This window comes from Eleutherodactylus coqui, chromosome 5 (genome assembly GCF_035609145.1).
Source record: "Eleutherodactylus coqui strain aEleCoq1 chromosome 5, aEleCoq1.hap1, whole genome shotgun sequence".
In the NCBI taxonomy this organism is placed as follows: Eukaryota; Metazoa; Chordata; class Amphibia; order Anura; family Eleutherodactylidae; genus Eleutherodactylus; species Eleutherodactylus coqui.
In genome coordinates, this window is record NC_089841.1 from 82908330 (window position 1) to 82930128 (window position 21799).

Here is a 21799-nt window from a genome sequence, read left to right on the forward strand (position 1 = left end):
CTTTACCTACACTACTGTTCAAAAGTTTGGGGTCACCCAAACAATTTTGTGTTTTCCATGAAAAGTCACACTTATTCACCACCATGCGTTGTGAAATGAATAGAAAATAGAGTCAAGACATTGACAAGGTTAGAAATAATGATTTGTATTTGAAATAACATTGTTTTTACATCAAACTTTGCTTTCGTCAAAGAATCCTCCTTTTGCAGCAATTACAGCATTGCACACCTTTGACATTCTAGCTGTTAATTTGTTGAGGTAAGCTTGTGAAATTGCACCCCACGCTTCTAGAAGCATCTCCCACAAGTTGGATTGGTTGGATGGGCACTTCTGGCGTACCATACGGTCAAGCTGCTCCCACAACAGCTCAATGGGGTTCAGATCTGGTGACTGCGCTGGCCACTCCATTACCGATAGAATACCAGCTGCCTGCTTCTGCTGTAAATAGTTCTTGCACAATTTGGAGGTGTGTTTAGGGTCATTGTCCTGTTGTAGGATGAAATTGGTTCCAATCAAGCGCTGTCCACTGGGTATGGCATGGCGTTGCAAAATGGAGTGATAGCCTTCCTTATTCAGAATCCCTTTTACCCTGTACAAATCTCCCACCTTACCAGCACCAAAGCAACCCCAGACCATCACATTACCTCCACCATGCTTAACAGATGGCGTCAGGCATTCTTCCAGCATCTTTTCATTTGTTCTGCGTCTCACAAACGTTCTTCTTTGTGATCCAAACACCTCAAACTTGGATTCATCCGTCCACAACACTTTTTTCCAGTCTTCCTCTGTCCAATGTCTGTGTTCTTTTGCCCATCTTAATCTTTTTCTTTTATTGGCCAGTCTCAGATATGGCTTTTTCTTTGCCACTCTGCCCTGAAGCCCCAAATCCCGCAGCCGCCTCTTCACTGTAGATGTTGACACTGGGGTTTTGCGGGTACTATTTAATGAAGATGCCAGTTGGGTACCTGTGAGGCGTCTGTTTCTCAAACTAGAGACTCTAATGTGCTTATCTTCTTGCTTAGTTGTGCAACGCGGCCTCCCACTTCTTTTTCTACTCTGGTTAGAGCCTGTTTGTGCTGTCCTCTGAAGGGAGTAGTACACACCGTTGTAGGAAATCTTCAATTTCTTAGCAATTTCTCGCATGGAATAGCCTTCATTTCTAAGAACAAGAATAGACTGTCGATTTCAGATGAAAGTTCTCTTTTTCTGGCCATTTTGAGTGTTTAATTGACCCCACAAATGTGATGCTCCAGAAACTCAATCTGCTCACAGGAAGGTCAGTTTTGTAGCTTCTGTAACGAGCTAGACTGTTTTCAGATGTGTGAACATGATTGCACAAGGGTTTTCTAATCATCAATTAGCCTTCTGAGCCAATGAGCAAACACATTGTACCATTAGAACACTGGAGTGATAGTTGCTGGAAATGGGCCTCTATACACCTTTGTAGATATTGCACAAAAAACCAGACATTTGCAGCTAGAATAGTCATTTACCACATTAGCAATGTATACAGTGCATTTGTTTAAAGTTAGGACTAGTTTAAAGTTATCTTCATTGAAAAGTACAGTGCTTTTCCTTCAAAAATAAGGACATTTCAATGTGACCCCAAACTTTTGAACGGTAGTGTACCTCTGAGTTTCCACGCACTAACATCAGCAAGTCGGCACTCCGTCTATTTGCGTGACTACTCATTGAGCCTGTGTGCGCTCGCTCACATGCAAAACAGTGGAGTGTACGCAAATGAAACTAGTTATGGCGATGGATGGAGTAACCATGTGGCAAGTGATAAGTGTGACCTATCCTATAATCGCCATAACTTAGTTTATGCTGATTATAAGAGGTGACAGGTTCCTTTTAAGGGGGAGGGTTGGTAGTGGGCCCATTTACTTAGATCCCCTTGATGAGCAAACTTTTAGGAGAGGTCCAAGAGCCTTGGTTTACCAGTCTGAAGGACTTTATTTGGGGATTTCTGGGAATTCTCATTGAAAAGATCTCATGGCTCTTTAGTCTCAGCATTAGTGGGGGTTCATTTTATCCATCACGATCTTCTGACCTGTCAGCAGCAGATCAGTGGAACTGTCACTTTAAGAGAATTCTTGTATAAATATTGAATATTGACTGCCGTAAAAAGTTTTGCAATGTTTTGAGAAACTATCTCTGCGTCTCATGAGGTTGATGGAATTAAAAAGGGAAGACAAATTGCATGTGTGGCTTTTTTTGTTTTTTTCCTTCAGACCAGTGAATATAATAAGTCAGAGCAGCCAAGAAGAAAATGATTAGTCTATGGGTAAAGGAAAATGTTACCTTTTCTCATATGCAGCTAGGAAGCCCTTTTCTTAAAGGAGCACTAATCCTAGAAATGATAAAGTAAACGGGTGATAATCCTGCCAACATGGTTTGTCACTCTACCAGATTTTCTGCATGGTCCTGAAGGTCTGGTAGTTCCTGCAGAGAACACAAGGGTCAGGCCCACTGTCAATAGGCGAGGCGGAGTATCACTAGCGATGGGCTCACCGCAGAGAACTGTCAGTTCTCTCCCCGGGGGTGGAATATCTGACAGGCTCACCACAGCAAACCGCATCATGCCGCGATTGGAGTACCGTGAGCAGAGAATCGCTATGTTTCTCCACTTGTGGACAGGGGGCTGTGCTTCCCATAGCAATGCTATAGAAAGCATGCACTGCGTTACTCGCGGCCAGATTATTGCCGTGGGGAATGCAATGCACTATCCTGGGACAGGAGCCCTTAATCTAAGGATCTGTTCCAGTTTTCACTGGAAACTTGCTGAGGGAGAGCTGGGGCTTAGCCAAGGGGATGGCAGACATTGCAGGGTGGGCAGAGGGGTGGATCTGCTGCAGCCAGTTGTCTTACAGCTACAAACAGGACAGTGAAAAAGAGGAGGGTGGCATGGATAATCCAATGGGACGCAGAAAAGAAAAACTGAGCGAGCAATCGATAAATACTGTCTAAGGGCTTATTCATCTGGGAGACAAAATCGTACACCTATGTTTTTGCATGACATAACTTGTGTAATGTATTACGCTATTGATTCTAATGGGTTAATTTAGACCAGCGGATTTCCCCTCAGAGCCGGCAGAACTGCAGCATGTTTCATTTTTGGGTGATTTCAGCCTGAGAATCGCCCAATCTCTGGGAGACCAAAAATCACATCACCCTGTCTTCATGCGAGTGCGGTCCCCCAATGTGATTTTTTTAATGCGTGTGAATGTACCATGATCGTTTTCTTGCAAGAAATGCATCTAATTTGCATAAAAATCTTGGGTTTACGGCCTCTTTCACACGGGTTACACAATCTTGCATACAAAAACACATGTATGTGAAGCGCATGTTCTGAAGGAACCCATTAAAGACCCTGGGCTTCACATACATGTGTTTTGTAGCCCGTGTGAAAGAGGCCTAATTGGTCCGTTTCTCGGACAGGTCGCACTCAGCCGTGTAACTCCAGCCTCATATGGCATCTGTAGTTCAGCTTGCACATGTATTTTGACGTGTCTGTAGGTTGTTGTGCTGGGTTCACCGCAGCGCTTTGGTTTCTGTTCTGGAGTCAAGTCTTACTGCTCTATAAAAGCAGGAAAATGGAATTCTTGCTCAAACGACTCAGTCTTCTGATGGAATTGGTGCCAAGTGGACCTCGTTGACTTTCATCAAGTCCGCCTGGTGCTCGTTGCGCCCTCCAACAATTTTCCTCAGGCATTAAAATCAATAGGCCTGTGTGAACAGGCAGCTCATCTATGAGCGACTGCCTTTTTATTGTGAATGAAGGCAGATGACTGGAGTGATTTCCAGAAAGTAGGGCTAGGTCAAGAATGCATCCATTCACTAACAGTACACAGGACCTGGAAATAAAACGCTTTTTATATATGACCTAATCTATATGATCAAGGGGAGTCTGGAGTCCTAATCCATGGGGGGGAGAAAGAGGGGCTCAGTCAACGGGGTGTCGGCATTCCTATAGGCCTTACTTGGCTTTACTTTGAAGACACCCGGCTGACCTATTGGGCACGTTCATCCAACATTGACTTAACCCCTTAGTGACGGAGCTTTTTTGCTTTTTTTTCCATTTTTGTTTTTTCCTACTCCCTTTTAAAAAATCGTAGCTCCTTAATTTATCCATCGACGTCGCTGTATGAGGGCTTGTTTTTTGCGGGATGAGTTGTATTTTTCAATGGCACTATTTATTGTACCATATAATGTACTGAAACTTTTTAAAAATTCTTAGCGGAGAGAAATGGAAAAAAACCGACATTCCACCATCTTTCGGTGCGTCCTGTTTCTACAGCACACAAATTGCAACAAAAACGACCTGATATTTTTATTCTATGGGTCAGTACGATTACTACGATACCAAAGTTGTATAGTGTTTTTTTTATTGCTGTAGTACTTTTATTATTTTTTTTAAAGATATTTAATTTTTTATTTTCTGCGGTCATTTTGTGCGCGCAATACCTTTTTTATTTTTTCGTCGACGTAGTTGTGCAAGGGCTCAATTTTTGCGGGATGTCCAGTAGTTTCCAATTATCAATTTGGAATACATACGACTTTTTGATCGCTTTTGATTGCATTTTTTCTGGGAGACAGGGTAACTAAAGTGTATTTCTGGTGTACTTTATTTTTTTAAAGGGTTAATGGCCGCGAACGACCGAGCGCAGCTATTGCCCGCGGATGTCAGCTGTAATAAACAGCTGATGCCTGCGCTGTATGGAGGGAGATAGCGCCGCTACCTCCCTCCATATACGTCCTGCAACAGCAGGAAGTAGTTTTACGATAGGGCTGTCACTAAGGGCTTAATGTGTATAGGCACCGTGGCCCTGTTTTATCAAAACGATCTAAAAGCAAGATTGTTGCTCATAGCAACCGATCAGAACATTGCTTTCATTTCTGAAACTGCTCGTTAAAAAAAAGTTGAGCTCTGGTTGCTATGGGCAACAAATGTTTTCTTCTTTTAGACTGTTCTAATGAGCCCCGGTAAGGCTGTGTTCACATGGCGCATGGCTAAATGGCACATAGATTTGGCCCGAAGTTGTTTTGTGATGAAGTTACTGCTTGAGGGGTGTTCACACATTGCTGAATTTGCTGTGGATCTGCACACCAAATTAAAGGGGTGACATTTGCTGTAGATCTGCACCAAAATTCACGACAGATGGTAGCAAATCAGCAGCATGTGAACATATCCTAAAGTCTACACCTGTAAAGCCTGCAGGCTGATAGCCATGCAGTTCTGCAGTGTAGTGTGAACCCAGGCGAAGGGCTCATTCATGTAGCAATGTATACCATTTCGGTCCATAAACGCTTTTTTTTTTGTTGTTGTTTTTTTGTACTCTAACTTTTAAAGCAGTTTTCATCCATGAATGTGAACCAAAGTAGGGAATGCACATAAAATTTGAGGGAGGGGGGGGGGGGGGGGGGAGAAACACAGCAACGTTAATTTGCATAAAAATGCTCTTCTGAATCCTAACTCGGTGGATCCGTGTGCAATCCTATATTCAGGCTGTAAAAAATGGACTGATACGGACAGAAAATTCACCAGTGTGAGTGGGCCTTAACCCTTTCTAATCCAATTATTTTTTTCTCATCCATTCTCCCCAGCTCCAAATAAACTGGAGCTGGTGAGAATGGATGAGAAAAAATACATTTCCCTGCACCCTCCTGAACTGACAATTCAGGAGGGTGCAGGTGCTCACCGCACATGGAAGGAACCTGCTTACCTGTCCAGCGGTTTCCGCATTCTCCCTTCTGCCTCGGCGATCATGTGACCGCTGGGGTCAGGTGGCACCCAGCGGTCACATGATCGCCGAGCCGGGAGACAGAAGGGAGAATGCGGAAGACGCCAGACAGGTAAGCAGCCTCCCCACGGTGCAGGTTCCCGGCTTGGCGTTCATGTGACCGCTGGGGGTCAGGTGACACCGGCGGTCACATGATCGCCGGCTGGAATCTCCGTGCATTACATAGCGCTAATTGAGCGCTATGTAATGTGTAAAGGAGAAGGCAGAAAGGGTTATAAACCCTTTCTGCCTTCTCCTCGGGGGTCCTCGATGAGGACTAGTGCAGGAGTGTATCTGCACCTGATGTGTCTGATCGGGTGCAGATGCACTCCTGCAGTGTCGGGCCTGCCCCGACATCGGAGCTGTGGAGGGAAATTATGATGTCTGGGCAGGCCCGACATTGGATTGCAAAGGATTAATGGAGATCTGAGCAATCTCTTAAATTCACCAACTTGCTTCCCTCCAGACGAGATGAATTGGTGAAATTTGTTACCACGTGCAAAAAGCAAAGTCCCTTTTCCACAGGGTGACGAGGCGTTTGTCCGATCCAGCTGTGTGATTCCCACGATCGGCAGACCAACAAAACACTTTAATCAGATCAGATTTTTTTTCTCTGAACAAAAATATGTATTCATCTTCACCGCATGGCTCGATCACTCAATTGTCAGTCGCCATTTGCTGCCACAACCATCTCTGTAAAGCCACCTGTACCCAATCCTTGTACGTCTTGTAGTCAACATGGTGACCTGAATCCATCTTTCACCAGCGGTGTCAAATCGTGACTGCTCCTACATCACCAGGAGCTCAGAGCTGTGGAATAGGCCGACGTAGCATCCAGTAACAGATGGTTGGGAAATGATGCACAGAGCTAGAAAAGTTATAGACTGAAGTGAAACTCTTGCCCAAGAGCCAAGGAACACCCAGATCTGGATGGGGACCGGCCCTCATGGCTCTGCAGCCACTGATGGAAGAAGGGCTTGCTGGGCAGCAGTGTAATATATAATGGGAGCTCTTTCCAACCCACCATGTTTTTATTTCTTTTTTTGTTTCTGGTCGCCAAGGTAGCGTGTAAACCTCCACAAGTGGTATGGCCAATAGACCATAATAGTAGATTGGTAATAGTATGGCATTTACAGTCATACAGAGACTTCTTTCCTCGTTCCTTTTACATATTTTATAGGTCAAGTGCACTATTAAAAAATAAAATAACATTTCTTTCTTAAAACTCTTGGCAACTGAGCGATTCCAAGGGGCAAGATCAACAGAAGGAAAACAAAGGGTGGTTGGGCAGCGGCGTACTAAAATGGAGTGGAGACAACAGAAGTGCAGACGCCAAACTAGTAAAATGAATTCTTGGAGACAGACTCACCACAGGACCAGGACATTCCTCTGTTACAGCCAGTATTGTGTGGGGGTTTGATAAGATGACCTGAAATGTGACTTGTTCTGCCACGAATCTGTTCCCAAGAGTCATGCCAGACATGGCTGCATAGATTAGTGAAGTATTCAGTATATAGCCTGGTCTTTGAAATAAAGCATATAAAAGTAAGCGTCTGGAGGGCAAGCAATGATCTTGGCAAAAACTTGAATCAGTAGCGCGCAGTTGATCATCGGTTGGTTGGTATATTATCTGCCAGCATTTGTGGCTTATTTCTTGTTGACGGGACCGTGAGCTACTTGCTGCCCTTTTGGACCTCCTGCACGGCTTCAGCAGCTTATCAAGTGCCAACGGAGAGGTGTTGTTCCCCCCCCACTCCCCAGATGGGACGATTGTCAAGTACTTATCGTTCTTGTTCGTTCACTGAGCACTCATCACCAGAGATTGTCTGGCTGCCTGACTCGATTCACTGTAAACAGGCAGTCCTCCATAGATGTAGGCTGGCTTTTTACAGTTTGATCGTAATATTTGCTTATCGTTCATTGTTCAGTTTTGTCAGGCACTAAAATGAATAAACAAATGTTGTTAATCATTCAGTTGCTGACCTCTCCTACACTGACCCATCAGATTTGCACCAGCCGACATTAATCTGAATGATTGTTGTTAAGACAAGTCCATCTGCTAACTTTTTGCTATTTTATTTTTTTTATTTGCACATGGTGTACCATTTTGAACCCATATTTTGTTGGGCCCGGCATGGGCAGAAATAAAATGGTCCTTGTGGTCCAGTGCAGCCAGTGTAACCCCAGGAGCTCCTGCCGTGGTTGGGTGCTGTTCATTATTCATATGAGCCCTGCAGCCAGTCCAGCACGGTAGCTATGGTGGACAGGTGGTCACTTTAAAATGGAACTGTACTTTCTAAAAACTTTGACATGTCATAGGGACATCTCAAAAGTTTTTTGATCACTTATTGTCTGTCTGCTGAGCCCCTCAATGATCGCAAGAATGGTTCTTTCCAGGGATGATTGAGGTCTCGGCAACCAGACCTCCAGTGATCAAAGCTTTTAACATGTCGTTACAACGTGTCAAAAGTTTTTAGAAAGCGAAATTGCACTTTAATTAGTGAGTGATGTGGTTTCTTTTGGCCCCATTCCTCTTTTTTAGATTTTAAAATATTTTCTTTAAAAAAAAAAAAAAAATTTCCATTGTTTTTTAAATCTACAAAAGTAATCAAGTAACAGTTTTGCAAATGTTGAAATCTCTTGTTCTCCATATTCATAGCTGTTCACAGAATTTTTTTAGTCGCTATTGGACACACAAGTCAGGCTAGAAGTATAGTGGATCAGGAACCCTATCTTCTCAGGGAGAGCACCTAGAAGGTGAGTGAGGAGACTTATAAGGCCATGCATGCTCCTCTGGGTAATGTGCAAATAAGGGAGATGGAACCATACCTCTGCAGCGCCACCTATTGGATGGCAGCCTTCCTGCAAGGCAATGTTAGACTCTTTTTACAAGCCTTGTAACAATGACTGAGAATTAAAGCCAAGCAAGGATCCATACAAGAACTATATTCACATTCGGCAGATTTGTTGCAGAGGTTTCTGCGACCCAATTCCCTTGCATTCATCTAAATGGGGGGTGTCATGGCAGCTGGCACATTGATTTCTGCAAGTCCTGTTCAGGTGAGGTGGAATATTGGCAGGAACGTCTGCAACAAACCTATCCTGTAATGCACAGACCTCAGACAACAGCAAGCAAATAGCATTCCGCATGAAGCTTTAGATGTGACTGGAGAATAAACCATCTTGTATAAGTAAAGCAATGTAGTAGTTTTCACTTGCATATTCTGTCTAGAACTAGGACTACCTGCGACTGCACAGCTTCTGCAGAACTAAAACTCCCAGCATGCCTCTCGTCGCAGGCTGAATTGTAGTTGCTACATATACTCTGCGCAGTGACCGATCAGTTTACTACGGCTCCTGGTTTTCTTGGTGCCTGTCTAGTTTTCTGTAATGACCCTTGGGGTGATCTGCTCTGTACAGGAAGTTGGCTTACCTCCGCACCCAGCAGTCCTTACGGCTTGTGCCTAAGTAGTGCTCTGTAGACTCTTCCCTGTGATGATCGGGGGATGAGGCAATTCCATGCTGTTGGATTGTCGTGAACAGTTGGTTCTGTGCCGGCGTACAGGTGAGATGACAATAGGAGGCCATAAAATGAGATTACTGTGCCGCTGAACAATACGCTCATTCACGCCAGTTATTTGCAAAATAACACAAGGGGGATTTTCACCCGCTGCACTTTGTGCCAAGATTCTTGTTGCAGGCATGTGGGAGTTTTCTGTAGAGGCTCACAGCCACGTTCCAATCGACCCATCGTAGTGTCACTTCAGAGGTGGAGCTTGGGCTTGTAGGGTGAAATATTGGGGCATTTGCCTCTGAATAGTGACTATTAAAGGGCCTGTCTGACAGGCAGTAGGACTGCTACCTCTTATCACCTCATTACTGTTGTTCATACCTGGCCATGTGGTCTTGTATGGGGTTTTAGTTGTCACTTCTGACAATATGAATGTGTGAAGTAGACTGTCGCCACCACTCAGTTACTGACAGTGGGGTCTTCTCGCTTGACAGATTTGCAGCAATAGAGTTGGATCTAAGGAGAGCTGGTGTGGGTGACACATTATTTCTACTTTTTCTTTTCTTTAAAGGGGTTGTCCCGCACCGAAACGGTTTTTTTTTTTTTTTTTTTAACACCCCCCCCCCCCCCCCCCCCCCCGTTCGGCGCGAGACAACCCCGATGCAGGGGTTAAAAAAAACAACCCGCACAGCGCTTACCTGAATCCCGGCGGTCCGGCGTCTTCATACTTACCTGCTGAAGATGGCCGCCGGGATCCTCTGTCTCCGTGGACCGCAGGGCTTCTGTGCGGTCCATTGCCGATTCCAGCCTCCTGATTGGCTGGAATCGGCACGTGACGGGGCGGAGCTACACGGAGCCCCATTGAGAAGATAAGAAGACCCGGACTGCGCAAGCGCGGCTAATTTGGCCATCGGAGGGCGAAAATTAGTCGGCTCCATGGGAACGAGGACGCTAGCAACGGAGCAGGTAAGTATAAAACTTTTTATAACTTCTGTATGGCTCATAATTAATGCACAATGTATATTACAAAGTGCATTATTATGGCCATACAGAAGTGTATAGACCCACTTGCTGCCGCGGGACAACCCCTTTAAGTTTGGTCCCTTAACCATCTTCTGGGGAACTCCACAATTGCCTTACCATCAATGTCTGCCAGCTTTCCACAGCCTCTTGAATGACTCGTCTACGTTGTAATAATGGAGTAGGATATCTGAGTATTACTGCATATAACATGGGGCACATGTTGCCATTCAGGAATTTAGGAAGTTGGATTGCCTGGAAGCTTTTTTTTGTTTTTTTATTTTTATTTTTATTTTTTTTTTCTACTTGCTGAAATTACCCCATAGTTCAAATGTCTCCTGTGTCATACTGTTAATGTCTGATTATCTGAGGAAAAGGGAGGCAAGGTGCTGACCTTTAAAGGGGTTGTCCATCTTTTGTCAGCTTTGTTGCAGGAAGCTGACAGCCTGCAGTACCAGCCCAGACCACTATGCAATGTATGGAGCAGAGTCCTCTAGAAGTGAATGTGACTTAGTCTGCAGTATCACCCTGGGTCACTGTGCAATGTACAGAGCTGTTAGCATCCTGCTGCAAAACTATTAGAAATGGGACATTTACTTTAATAACCTAGGAAATGTGTTACTGGAAAATGCCAGGGTGGTAAAGGTGTATAGAGGGAAGTAGAAACCGGGTATAAGGGGTCCTGCAAAACACAAGCCCTCACACAGCTATGGCGCCAAAAAATTCTCCCGCAATGCTCTGAAAGTCAGAACTTCATCAAAGCCCCACCTGCAAACATACTTTAATTTTTAGAAGTTGTACAACAAAAAAAAACTAGATAAATTTTGAATTGTTATTGTACTGACCTATAGAATAAGAGTGCCAGAATTGCAGTTTTTTTCAATTTCACTCCACTTAGAATTTAAGTTTTGCAGTACATTAACTGGTACAATTCCAAAATACAACTTGTTCCACAAGAATGGGCCCTCTGACAGCTATGTGATTGGATAAATATGGCTTTTTTTCTTTATAGTTTTTTTTCTCCCCACTTTAAAAAAAAAAAAAAAAAACTTTTTTAAGGGGTTAAAGGTGACCGTACACACTACATAAAAGTAGATTGGTATTTCAATAAATGATTGTCACTGACTTTGCCCTTTACCTGGTGTCACTGAAGAGGTAGAGCTAACAATCTTTCTTGAAATATTCTTTTTAGGCTAGATCGTAATTATTGGACACAAAAATTTAAAATTAGTCTGCTGCTTTCCAGGTGAGGACAGGTAGATCACTGATCATCTAAAATGATCGTTCTTTAAGTTTCCCTTTTTAATGAGCAATTTTGTTACTGAAGTAAACTTTCATGAACTTTAGTCTGGTCATATTGACCTTTACGGCCCAAGGATAGGCTGTACCCGGCTGATTGCTGCAGGTCTGCACCGATCCCCAGTTGCGGGCCACCAATGCTCTGGTTGATTGTATACTGTGGCTGAGACTTACTGACAATGGAGCATGCACTACATGGTTTCCCGAACTGCCATCGAAGAGAATGGGAGTTAAGGAAGCTGCACAGCACTGACAGCTGCGCTATTTCTGCACCTCTTGAGTGATGGAAGCTGTGTAGCCCAGCTGTGCGCAGTTTTTTCCATCCATCCTTGCTACGTCATTGCCCATCATGGCCATGTTTGGCCCCTTTTAAGAGCTATGCTGGTATTGAAGAGCTCTGTAATGGTCATTCCATATAGCGGTTTTTGCATAACCTTCTCATGGGCTGACGTTGGCTGGGCCAATAGCAAAAAATCTGAAACCTAACCCACTATTTGAAAGCACCTTTTCTCGGTTGTCTTTCCTTTTCTCATGGTCCATGGCATTTTTTTTTACAAGCAACAACCAACCTCTGAAGGAATCCTTATACAGTGTCTTAAAGAGCCTGGCTGTATTATGGGATCTGATGAGAAGAAAGGGCCATGTGCATGAGGCGATATCGCACGTGCCTGTTTCTCAATATCCTTATTTAGATAGTGATATTTTATGATATCTTGGGCAGCTTTGAAGAATGTAATAGGCACTTTCATAGGCAGAGAGGCCTCTTGTACCTGTGCCCTATGGCCTGATACACTACAGCCCTGTTGCACAATGCCATGCATTACTCTAGGCGATGGGATGTAAAGGCCTGAGCCTCCCTACATTTGTTTGTTTTTCACACTGGTATCCTTAATGGAGTCCACAGCCAAGTGTAATCTTATCACAGCCATAAAAGCAAACATGTTACTTTCTCAATAAACACACATTTAATGTACTGTACGACCCCGGCTCAGCCTTGCCCTGCTCCAACACCTTCTCTTTGAAGTTCTTCCTGGTCTGTGGTGGCAATCCGCACCTCATCCATAACTTTACTACATTCTACCTCTGGTTTTTGGTGGCAGGAATTTCAAAGCTTTCTCTGAGATGATTACCAGGGAGGTAGGTTCTGGGTAACTCGCTGTCATCAGCCTCTTACACCAGCCTCTATTTAGGCATTTGTAGTCATTTCAAGGATTTAGGCCGTGCGAAGTATTGCTGAGTTTTGATGTAGTTTTTGCTAAAACGTCGCACCCGGGCGTGTGAAATGACAAGAAAACGTGAATGAAGCTCAGGCCTTGATCAGCGAAAATTGTCCATTTATGCATGGCTAATAAGTATCTGCCATGGGGCTGCACTGAATGGAAGTAGCTGGAATACACAGAGGAGACCGCTGGTTTGTGACGGGTGAGGGAAGGAGCAAAGGGAAAATGTGTTTACCAAAGTCCTCGGTTCGATTTGATTGTGGGCCCCAAGCCCTGCAGGCCAATAGTGCTACCTACTGAGCAACAAACTGAAGGACTCAAAATAAAGGGTATTCTGAACATTTACTATTGCTGACCTAACCTCGGCATAGTTCAGCAGTAGTTGATCAGTAGGGATTCTCCACTTGGGGTCCCTGCTGATCCTCCGCCTTGCTGGATGGTCGCATCAGTGGGATCGCTGCCTTCTATTACACTCCTGGTTCTTCATTGCAGTCAGAGCTGAAAGTGTAATATAAGGCATTGCTCCTATTGATTCAATAAGAGTGAAGCCGTCTATTACACTTCCAGTCCTGACAACCGATGTGAACGACCAGCCCCGCTGCACAGACTGGGGCTGGAGGATCAGCTGATTGGCAGGGATCCCCCATAATAGATTCCCCATCAATCAACTATTGATGGCCTGTTTTGTGGATACTATAGGTAAGCAATAATCCCTGGAATACCCCTTTTTAAGGGCAAAATGTCAGACTAGTACATAGACACTACTTTCCTTTTTAACATTCTGCTTTGCCATCACAACTTTGGGGCGGACTACTGTGTTTGCTTTACATACAGCTGCCTGTGGTTAGCTCTCCTCCAAAACCAGCAGTATAGGCAATGCTACAGTTTCCCTTCGTAATCAGATTACTTGTTCTAAGGGTGGCTCCCTAAAAGTCTGTGCGCACATGTGCACTAAAAGCGTGCGGTTTTTTCTTCGTACATGCAAAAACAAGAATGAAGCCATTCAATACAATAGGTTCTACTCTCAAATACGTCTGTGTGCAACTGCCCACAGTGTTCATCTGATCAGAAACTGGCACTGATTTTTGAAGATTCTATGCCATATCCACTATGATTAGGGATGAGCGAGTATACTCGCTAAAGCACTACTCGTCCGAGTAATGTGCCTTAGACGAGTATCGCTGTGCTCGTCCCTGAAGATTCGGGGGCCGCCGTGGCTGACAGGTGAGTCGCGGCGGGGAGCAGGGGAGAGCGGGAGGGAGGGAGAGAGAGATCTCCCCTCCGTTCCTCCCCGCTCTCCCCCGCGGCGGCACCGGAATCTTCAGGGACGAGTAGTGCCTTAGCGAGTATAATCGCTCATCCCTAACTATGATACAAGTTCCCATTCAAATAAATTGGAAGCTAAACTTGCAACCATTTAGCCTGTGTGAATCCGGCTTTATGTGCGTTGTGTGACTTCTGCAGTCTGGTTGCTGTGGGCACTTACACCTCTTGGATATGGAATTGCCCCTGTTGTATGTAAAGGTCAAATGGTGGACGATGTAAGCAACTACAATTTTTATACAGGGCTAGTCAAAAGAGTAAAATTGGGGATTTATTACAAACCACCAAAGACAGGAACATAAGCCACAGAGGAAGGGGCAAAGTTTTGACATACCAATATGGTCCATTTTCTGCCACAAGAGCAGTTGTTTTGTGCTTCAGTTTAGGAAATGTGAATTCTGACGTCTTCCACAAAAAAAAAAAACCCGCTGCGGTGCCAGCAGACTTGAGTAGCACAGAAAACTTATTGAACCAGGTTGCATATGTACCTCAGTGCCCATAAAACGGCAAATGTGGCAGAAAATGGAACTTACTGGTAGGTCATATAAAAAAATAAAAAGTATTGAACCTTCCTCTTTTCAGTGATGTGTGGATTGTGGACTGTTTTGTAATTCAACCCCCCAATCTGCATCTTCTTTAATAGCTCTGTGTGTTAGTGCTGTACTTTATCACTTGTCACTTCCTCCCACTTTCTGTTCCAGTAAGGGCTCATTCACATCTGTTAATTCTGAATCTTTCATTCCTTTTGGAAAAACAAAACCTTGTCCGTCCATTTAAATGGCTCTATTCACATTTCCGTTTTTATGTGCGCTCTTTTATATAGGCCGAGCTTTTCAGTGATATTGGTGTCATTTTTAGCCCATAGTCGATGGGGTTGAATTTGAAAGCAAATCTTCTGTCTACATAAAAGAAAATCCATGCGAGAACTATGCAGTATGTTAAATCATCCATAGTTCTGCATCATAACTATACATGAGGTTCCTTTCAAACTCCCCCAGCGCAGAAACTATCAATGATAGGAAAAGGAAACTACAGCAAATGTAAGAACTCCATTTTTTATCTTTAGCTACTAATAAACTACAAGTGCCTCACTAGTAGCACAAACCATATGCAGCCTGTCCTCCAGTTCTGGCCACGGTCTTCTACATGTCCACTCTTACAGTAGTAATTGGATGGGCTCACAAGTCTGGGAGATTACTCTCTGTTATCACGTAACTGCAGAGGAAGAAATCCAGCGGCGTAAGATCTGGTGATCGGCGCAGCCACAAAATTGGTCTGCTGCATCCATTCGATAATCTGGAACGTTGTTGACTTGTACTCTAAGGTGAGGAGCCCCGTCTTCCTGGAGGAGGTTACGTCATGGGTAGCGCCTTCTTCGGATATAGCAACTGATCCAACGTGGCAAGGTATTCGGGACCAGTTATTGTACGTTCACCGAAGAAGAACCGGACCCGGAATCCTGTCCTTCATTACACAACACCAAACATTCAATTGGGACTCTCTGAGATGGTCTGTGGATTATCTGCTCCTCATATCGACACATTGATGGATGAAGTGTGGTCTCGTCTGAGAACAATGGGCAGATTTCATAAATCTGTCTTAGTTGCCCGTAGCAGCCAATCAGTTTCTCTTATACTGCTCTGCTACAATGAAAGCTGACTGTGATTGGTTGCTATGGGTAACAGATATTTTACTATTTGATGGGTTTGATAAATAAGGCCCAACTTTTTCTTGGAGTTATTCATTCTTCTAATGCTGATTAGAATCCATCATTTGTCATGATTTTCTTATATCGATTGCTTGAAATGTTGGAGATTTGAACGACGCTCCTTGCATGTTCAGCTTTTGCAAATGCATTTAACAAAACTCATACAGATAACAGACTGACAAGGCAGAAGTATGCAGGACCTCGCCAAAATGTCACAAACTGTAATAAATAAAAATTCTATATATTTAAGTTGTATAAATATGCAATGCATCTGTATTTGATTTAAATGTTGATACATTGTGGATGAGCTCTTATGGATGTCAAACCAATTGTAGAAGAGTCTAGCCTGACCTGCTAACCATGTGCCCCCTAGTGGGTATATTTACATGTAGGAAATGGCCTAATCACGCAAGCATTAAACTGTCTAGAGTGCCAGCCCAAAACTAATGCATGTGCCTGTAAGAAAAACATTACTCAGAAGTGATTAAATGTGTGTGGGAGTCTTCGTATCATTTGGACGGATCTCCTGGCATAGGTTTTGCTTAGATAATCAATAGTATTTGAATGGCCTGACCTACTTCATAATGCGCTAAGACTTAATTTAATTTGCTTTCCAAATGTGACGCTGGCTTATGGTCCCTATTACAGATCCTAAAGAAGTTGTCGCTGGTGTTGGCTAACCTACCAGACAGTTCTGCAAATATAGAGGCTAACTATATATATAAATGGGCAGATCGCAGTGGACGCTATGTATTTTACTCATGAGTTTTTATTCTTGGGGCTGATGCTCTCTATGCAGCTTTTTTTTTTTTCCGTTTGCATATTTTTCGGCACTGCTTTGCCTTCGCTGTAGATGACATTTTTTCCTCACCCAATCTGTGTATATTACATTCACTGATGAATGAGGGGGAGCTAATAAGTCTGAAAGAATGTCCTGACAAAAAGAGGAGCTGCTTGTTTGGCTGAACAGTCGCTCTTTGTTAGGAGCGTAGCTGCAGGCCTGTGAGCTCAGCGCTCAGGTATGTGATGGGAGCGCAGTAGGCACAGGTGTGTGGTAGAAACACCACAAAATCATGTAGTCGGCCCCGATCATCCACCAGAGCGCCACCGGCCCTCTGACATCATCTTGGTAGGCGCACAAGGAGTCGGGAGTGGTTTCTGCATGATAGATGAGAGTAGATCAGCCGCTCCATATAAAGAAACGGATACAGAAGTGGGAGCCGTAGTGATTGGGTTTGTTGCCCGATTCTAGCTACAGAAGGGCTACGAAAAAGTAGCCTGGCACCACACTTTGCTGAAAGGTGTACAAAAAAATTGTTGCCCATAACAACCAATCACAATGCTGCTTCCATTTCTGAGGTACAATGAAAGCTCTGTTGTCATTGGTTGCCAAAGACTTTCCTTTAGAGCATGGTCGAACGGAAAATATGCAGCATGTACGTTAGTAGTGGGGCGGATGAGATTTTCAAAATATCGTCCACATGCTGTAGAAGAAATCCATACGCAACCCGTAAGGAAACTGACCTGTGAAATTTTAAAGCTACCGCAAGTTTATTTTAGCACTCTTTACACCACAGAAACGACACAATTTTAATAAAAATTAAAAAGGAAAAAAAACTCTGGCACGTGCATATCAGTCCCAGAAGGTTTGCTTCCCCTTGAATGTGAGGTAGGTCTATAGTGCTGCTGCCGACTGCAGTTGTTACACAATACTACGAAACAGTGCACATGACCGTGTGCGGGAAATACGCGCCAATAGCCGGCTCCAATGAGGCTAAAAGGCTGCGTGATCCACCCTTTTGTTTACGCATACAGCCGTGGGAATGAGCCCCGAGGGTGAGTTGTTTCCAACATTTGTACCCATATCTGAAAAATCCTCCCCATCCGTACATTTACCCAATGGGTGACCATGGATACGGTAAACTGAATTTTCTTAATTGCCAGAATCTTTAACAAGTTATTATGATATTGATTTTTAAGCTGGGGGTCACACAGGATGGAATTTTAGCGGAATTCTCGCAGAATGGCCGCACGGAAAAACCCCAGAATTCCGCTGGAAAAGTGAAGCTTCAAAACCAGCAGCCTTTAGAGTGGTTTTGCCGTCTGCATTCTGCTGCGGCTTTCTCTCCCCATAGAGAGGCCGCTGTGAAAAAGAGAAATAATTGACATGCTGCGGAATTGAATACCGCGCCGCATGTCAGTTTTCATGTGGACGAGATTTTAGTGAAATCTTTTCCACTTTGCTGGCTAACACTGTGATTAGGAGCCGCAGGCGGAATGGCCGTGCGGACTTACCGCCCCGTGTGAACTCCGCCTTCTAGGATATATAACACTTGTTTAAAAAAAAACAAAAAAACATATAAGTGCTTGGCTTAAAGGGGTTTTGTCATTGGCCAAAAAAAATAAAAAAATTAAATACTTACCTATTCATTCCCCCGTCCGTCTTCTTCTTGCATCGTCTCCTGGCTCCTGCAGTCCCCCTGGTCACCTCACCTCCGGCTGCATCGTTGTCCTCCTGTGAGGTTACGTACAGTCTTGGCATTCTGCTTCTTGCAGGTCAGTGTCACTAGTGACGTAGCATTCTCCGGCAAGCAGGTAATGCAGAATCCTATGCTGGGCTATTGTTGCAACTGCGCATTCGCGTTGTCTCGTAGCAATAGTAAATTAACACTCACGGCGAGACTAGCGCGCATGCGCAGTCGCGGCAATAGCCCAGCATAGGATTCTGCATTACCTGCTCAGCAGAGCACGCTACGTCACTAGTGACTGGGTGCACTGACCTGCAGGAAGCAGAATGCCGAGACTGTATGTAACGTCACAGGAGGAAGAAGAGCCAGCTGGTTAGCTGTGAGGCGACACGACCCCGGCGACTGCAAGAGACAGGATCGGATGCCGTAAGTATTTAATTTTTTTTCTAGTGATAGAACCCCTTTACCCAGAGAGTAAATATATGGTATACTGGGTTGTTGGACTTTTTAGTCAACAGGTATAGGTTGAAGGAACTCCAAATCTGATTGCTAGAGCCCCTCTTTCAGAACACAGCGCGTGATCTATCGGCATGACTCAATCCTGGATGGATGGATGGATGGATGGATGGATGGATAAAATTATTATCGCTTTACATGCATCAGCACAAAGCTAAGTTCTAGTACAAATCCAAGCGGTGAGCATCTATATGTGGGTCAGGCTGTGGAACCACGTAGTACATTTCTTGTAATAGAATGACAAATCTTGTCTGGAAAACAAATGATTTTTCGACTCTGCCGTGCTCTATAAGGATAGATCAGATCCCCAGTTATGAAACATTTAAGAATCTGTGCAAGATGATATTAGAAACATACGCTGACAACAGCTGCCTCATCCTGCAGAGAGCTGAGCTTTCCTCCTGTGTGTTATCCGCAACCTTTTGAAGAGGAGTCGGGAAGGAGTCCCGTCATTTGAACCTTTACAGAAGATGAATAGCAGAGAGCATCAGGAATAGTGCGTCTCAAGGCTCCTTGTTTGTACAATCCTGCAAGGGTCTGGCGGTAGTGCAATCATTGATTCGTCTGTATTAAAAGCAATGCACATGTTCTGCAACTCTTCCACCCCCCGCTACAGTTTTGTGTCTACAGCACTTACGCAGACCTACGTGTCTCCATGGTAACTGCAAACTGTGCAATCTGAATCTGTAGATAAACAGATCTCAAACTACATGATAAAGACAACACTGCTATAGGCAAGGCCGATGATGAACCGCTGTCCACCTGCTCTGGTTCCCTGTGATCGGAGCGAGGACAATGAAGGCTATGGCTGAATGGCGCTATTCTGCTAGAAAATCTGAGGATATTCCAAGTATTCTTTAAGGACCACGGGCAGGTCGGACTCCACCTGCGAAATATTGCAGTGGAATCGGACCCGGCGCTACACAGGGACCCCATACTCTTCTATCCAGATCCGCGGCGAGGCTGTCAGCCGGCGCGCATGCACAGTACAGGGTGTGACACGCTGGACTGTGACACTGATACTTCTGCTCTGCTCACAATGGACTGCAATGGAAGCTGTCCGTGCGATTTTTACATTTTTTTTTTTTCTTCTCCCTTCTTCTTCTCCATTCCCCCCCCCCCCCCCCCCCCCGCGGAGAATAGAACATGCTGCGATTCTGTTAACATAGCGTGTATATGAACGGGTATTGCAGCGGGTGTCGGGCGGATAATAACTGTGGGATTTGCAGTCCGTGGGCATTCGGCCTAAAGAGCCAATCCAGCAAAAAACATTTTTCTGTTCCTGCCGCCTCAACTGATTGCCTATCACACCTCTGTATATTGCAGACACTTCCATGCAGTGCAGCCCCCTGTCTGGCTGATACTTATCAGGCACCATCTTAATGATGAAAATTTTAGCTTTCATGTTTAATCAATCTCATGATGCATTAGCTGAAGCTATACATTTTGTGGGGGAGGGAGCTGGTTAAACTCTCCTTTTACCTTTTTGAAATATTACATCTTTCGTTTCGAAATCGGGGTGCTATACTTGATTCACAAGTCTCGTAAAATGATCACGAAAAATGTAATAACATGAAACCTATTAAGAAGAGATACAGGAAGGATATTGCATTACATAAGCATGTTTTATATACTGATTGACCTTGCGCTGATTTAATCAGCTGATGGAAGTGCTAAAGTTGAGTGCTGCATGAATCCTGCCACAGAACCCATCCAGAGGGGAACACATACTCCTGGCACACAGTTATAAGAGAGGAGATCAAAGCTCATCCTCTTGACTTTTTATTTATATATTTTTAATAAGCTACAAACCATAAATATATCGAGGGGACGGGGCTTTGTCGAGACACAGCCGCTAGATTTAAGGCATAGAATACGTCAGTGTGGGCACGTTGTAGCAAACATGGCTTCAGTGGGAATGGAAAGCCATTAGATTTTGGTAATGGTGGTATTTTGTTCTCCACTGACTACACAACATGAAATCATTCATACTGGACTGCGGAACCTCGTGATGGAGCAGTGATATCACGCTGGTGTTCCGTGACTGGGATGGACTTTGGTTTGAGGATTTCTTGAAGCAAACCTTACACGAATATCCAAATTCATTATGAATACGGAACAAATCTGTCTATTAGCATTCTCCCAAATTCTTGCACATGTATCACATTTGGTGCACTTGCTGTTGAGGTTTGTGGCTCGTTATCAACCTCCATGGGTTTAATTCTATCACTCGACAATGGACCGTTTAGGTCATGAGATATGCCATAATTTGCGTCAAACTGAGCCGTGGAAGTACTCCGTGCATTTGTATCCGGCACTTATTCACCTTGGAGGCGCAACACCTCAATTTTGAAGTGCTCCCGTTGACGCTCAGCCATGGACACCGGGACCTTCTTGAATTCCCCATCTCTCGCTTCTTATTCAGGTTCCAGTTTGCTATAATTCTTCCGGTGTTTATAGTGCATAGTTGGGGGTTTTTTTTCTACAAAAATTTCCACACCTCGAAGTCAGAAGTGTAGACCAGTATTAAATATTGAGGTTTTATGTATAACCTATACAGCACAAAAAGACACAACAAATAACACCTCAGACATCGTACTCGCAGAATGGAAGCCAGCGCTAGACCATTTGTGCGCAACTTTGCATCTTTGTGACAGCAGCCTCACACAGGTGCAGAAACGTAACCAGATTTATTTGAGGTTATGTTGTCTGAAAACTAATCTGGCCAGAACTTGATCACATGACTATCTAGCGCACTTATACTGTAAATATTCTGGGGGGGGGGGGAATACATAATGAATGAAAAAAAGCACAACAGTGGCCCCTTTTTTAAAATTTAGATCTTTCTTATGGTGACATTTGAAGCATACTGGATTAGTTTTACGATCCTGCTAATCTTTAAATAGCGCCTACATATTCTGCAGCACTTTAACAGGCAAAGCGTCCATGTA

The 21799-nt window shown here is 44.1% G+C and overlaps 1 protein-coding gene across 1 annotated transcript in view; it reads left to right on the forward strand.

Annotated features, from left to right (window-relative positions):
* The window catches only part of ZSWIM6 (zinc finger SWIM-type containing 6), a 132553-nt gene that overhangs the window by 47277 nt on the left and 63477 nt on the right, over positions 1-21799 (forward strand). The gene's annotated exons all lie outside the window — the stretch shown is intronic.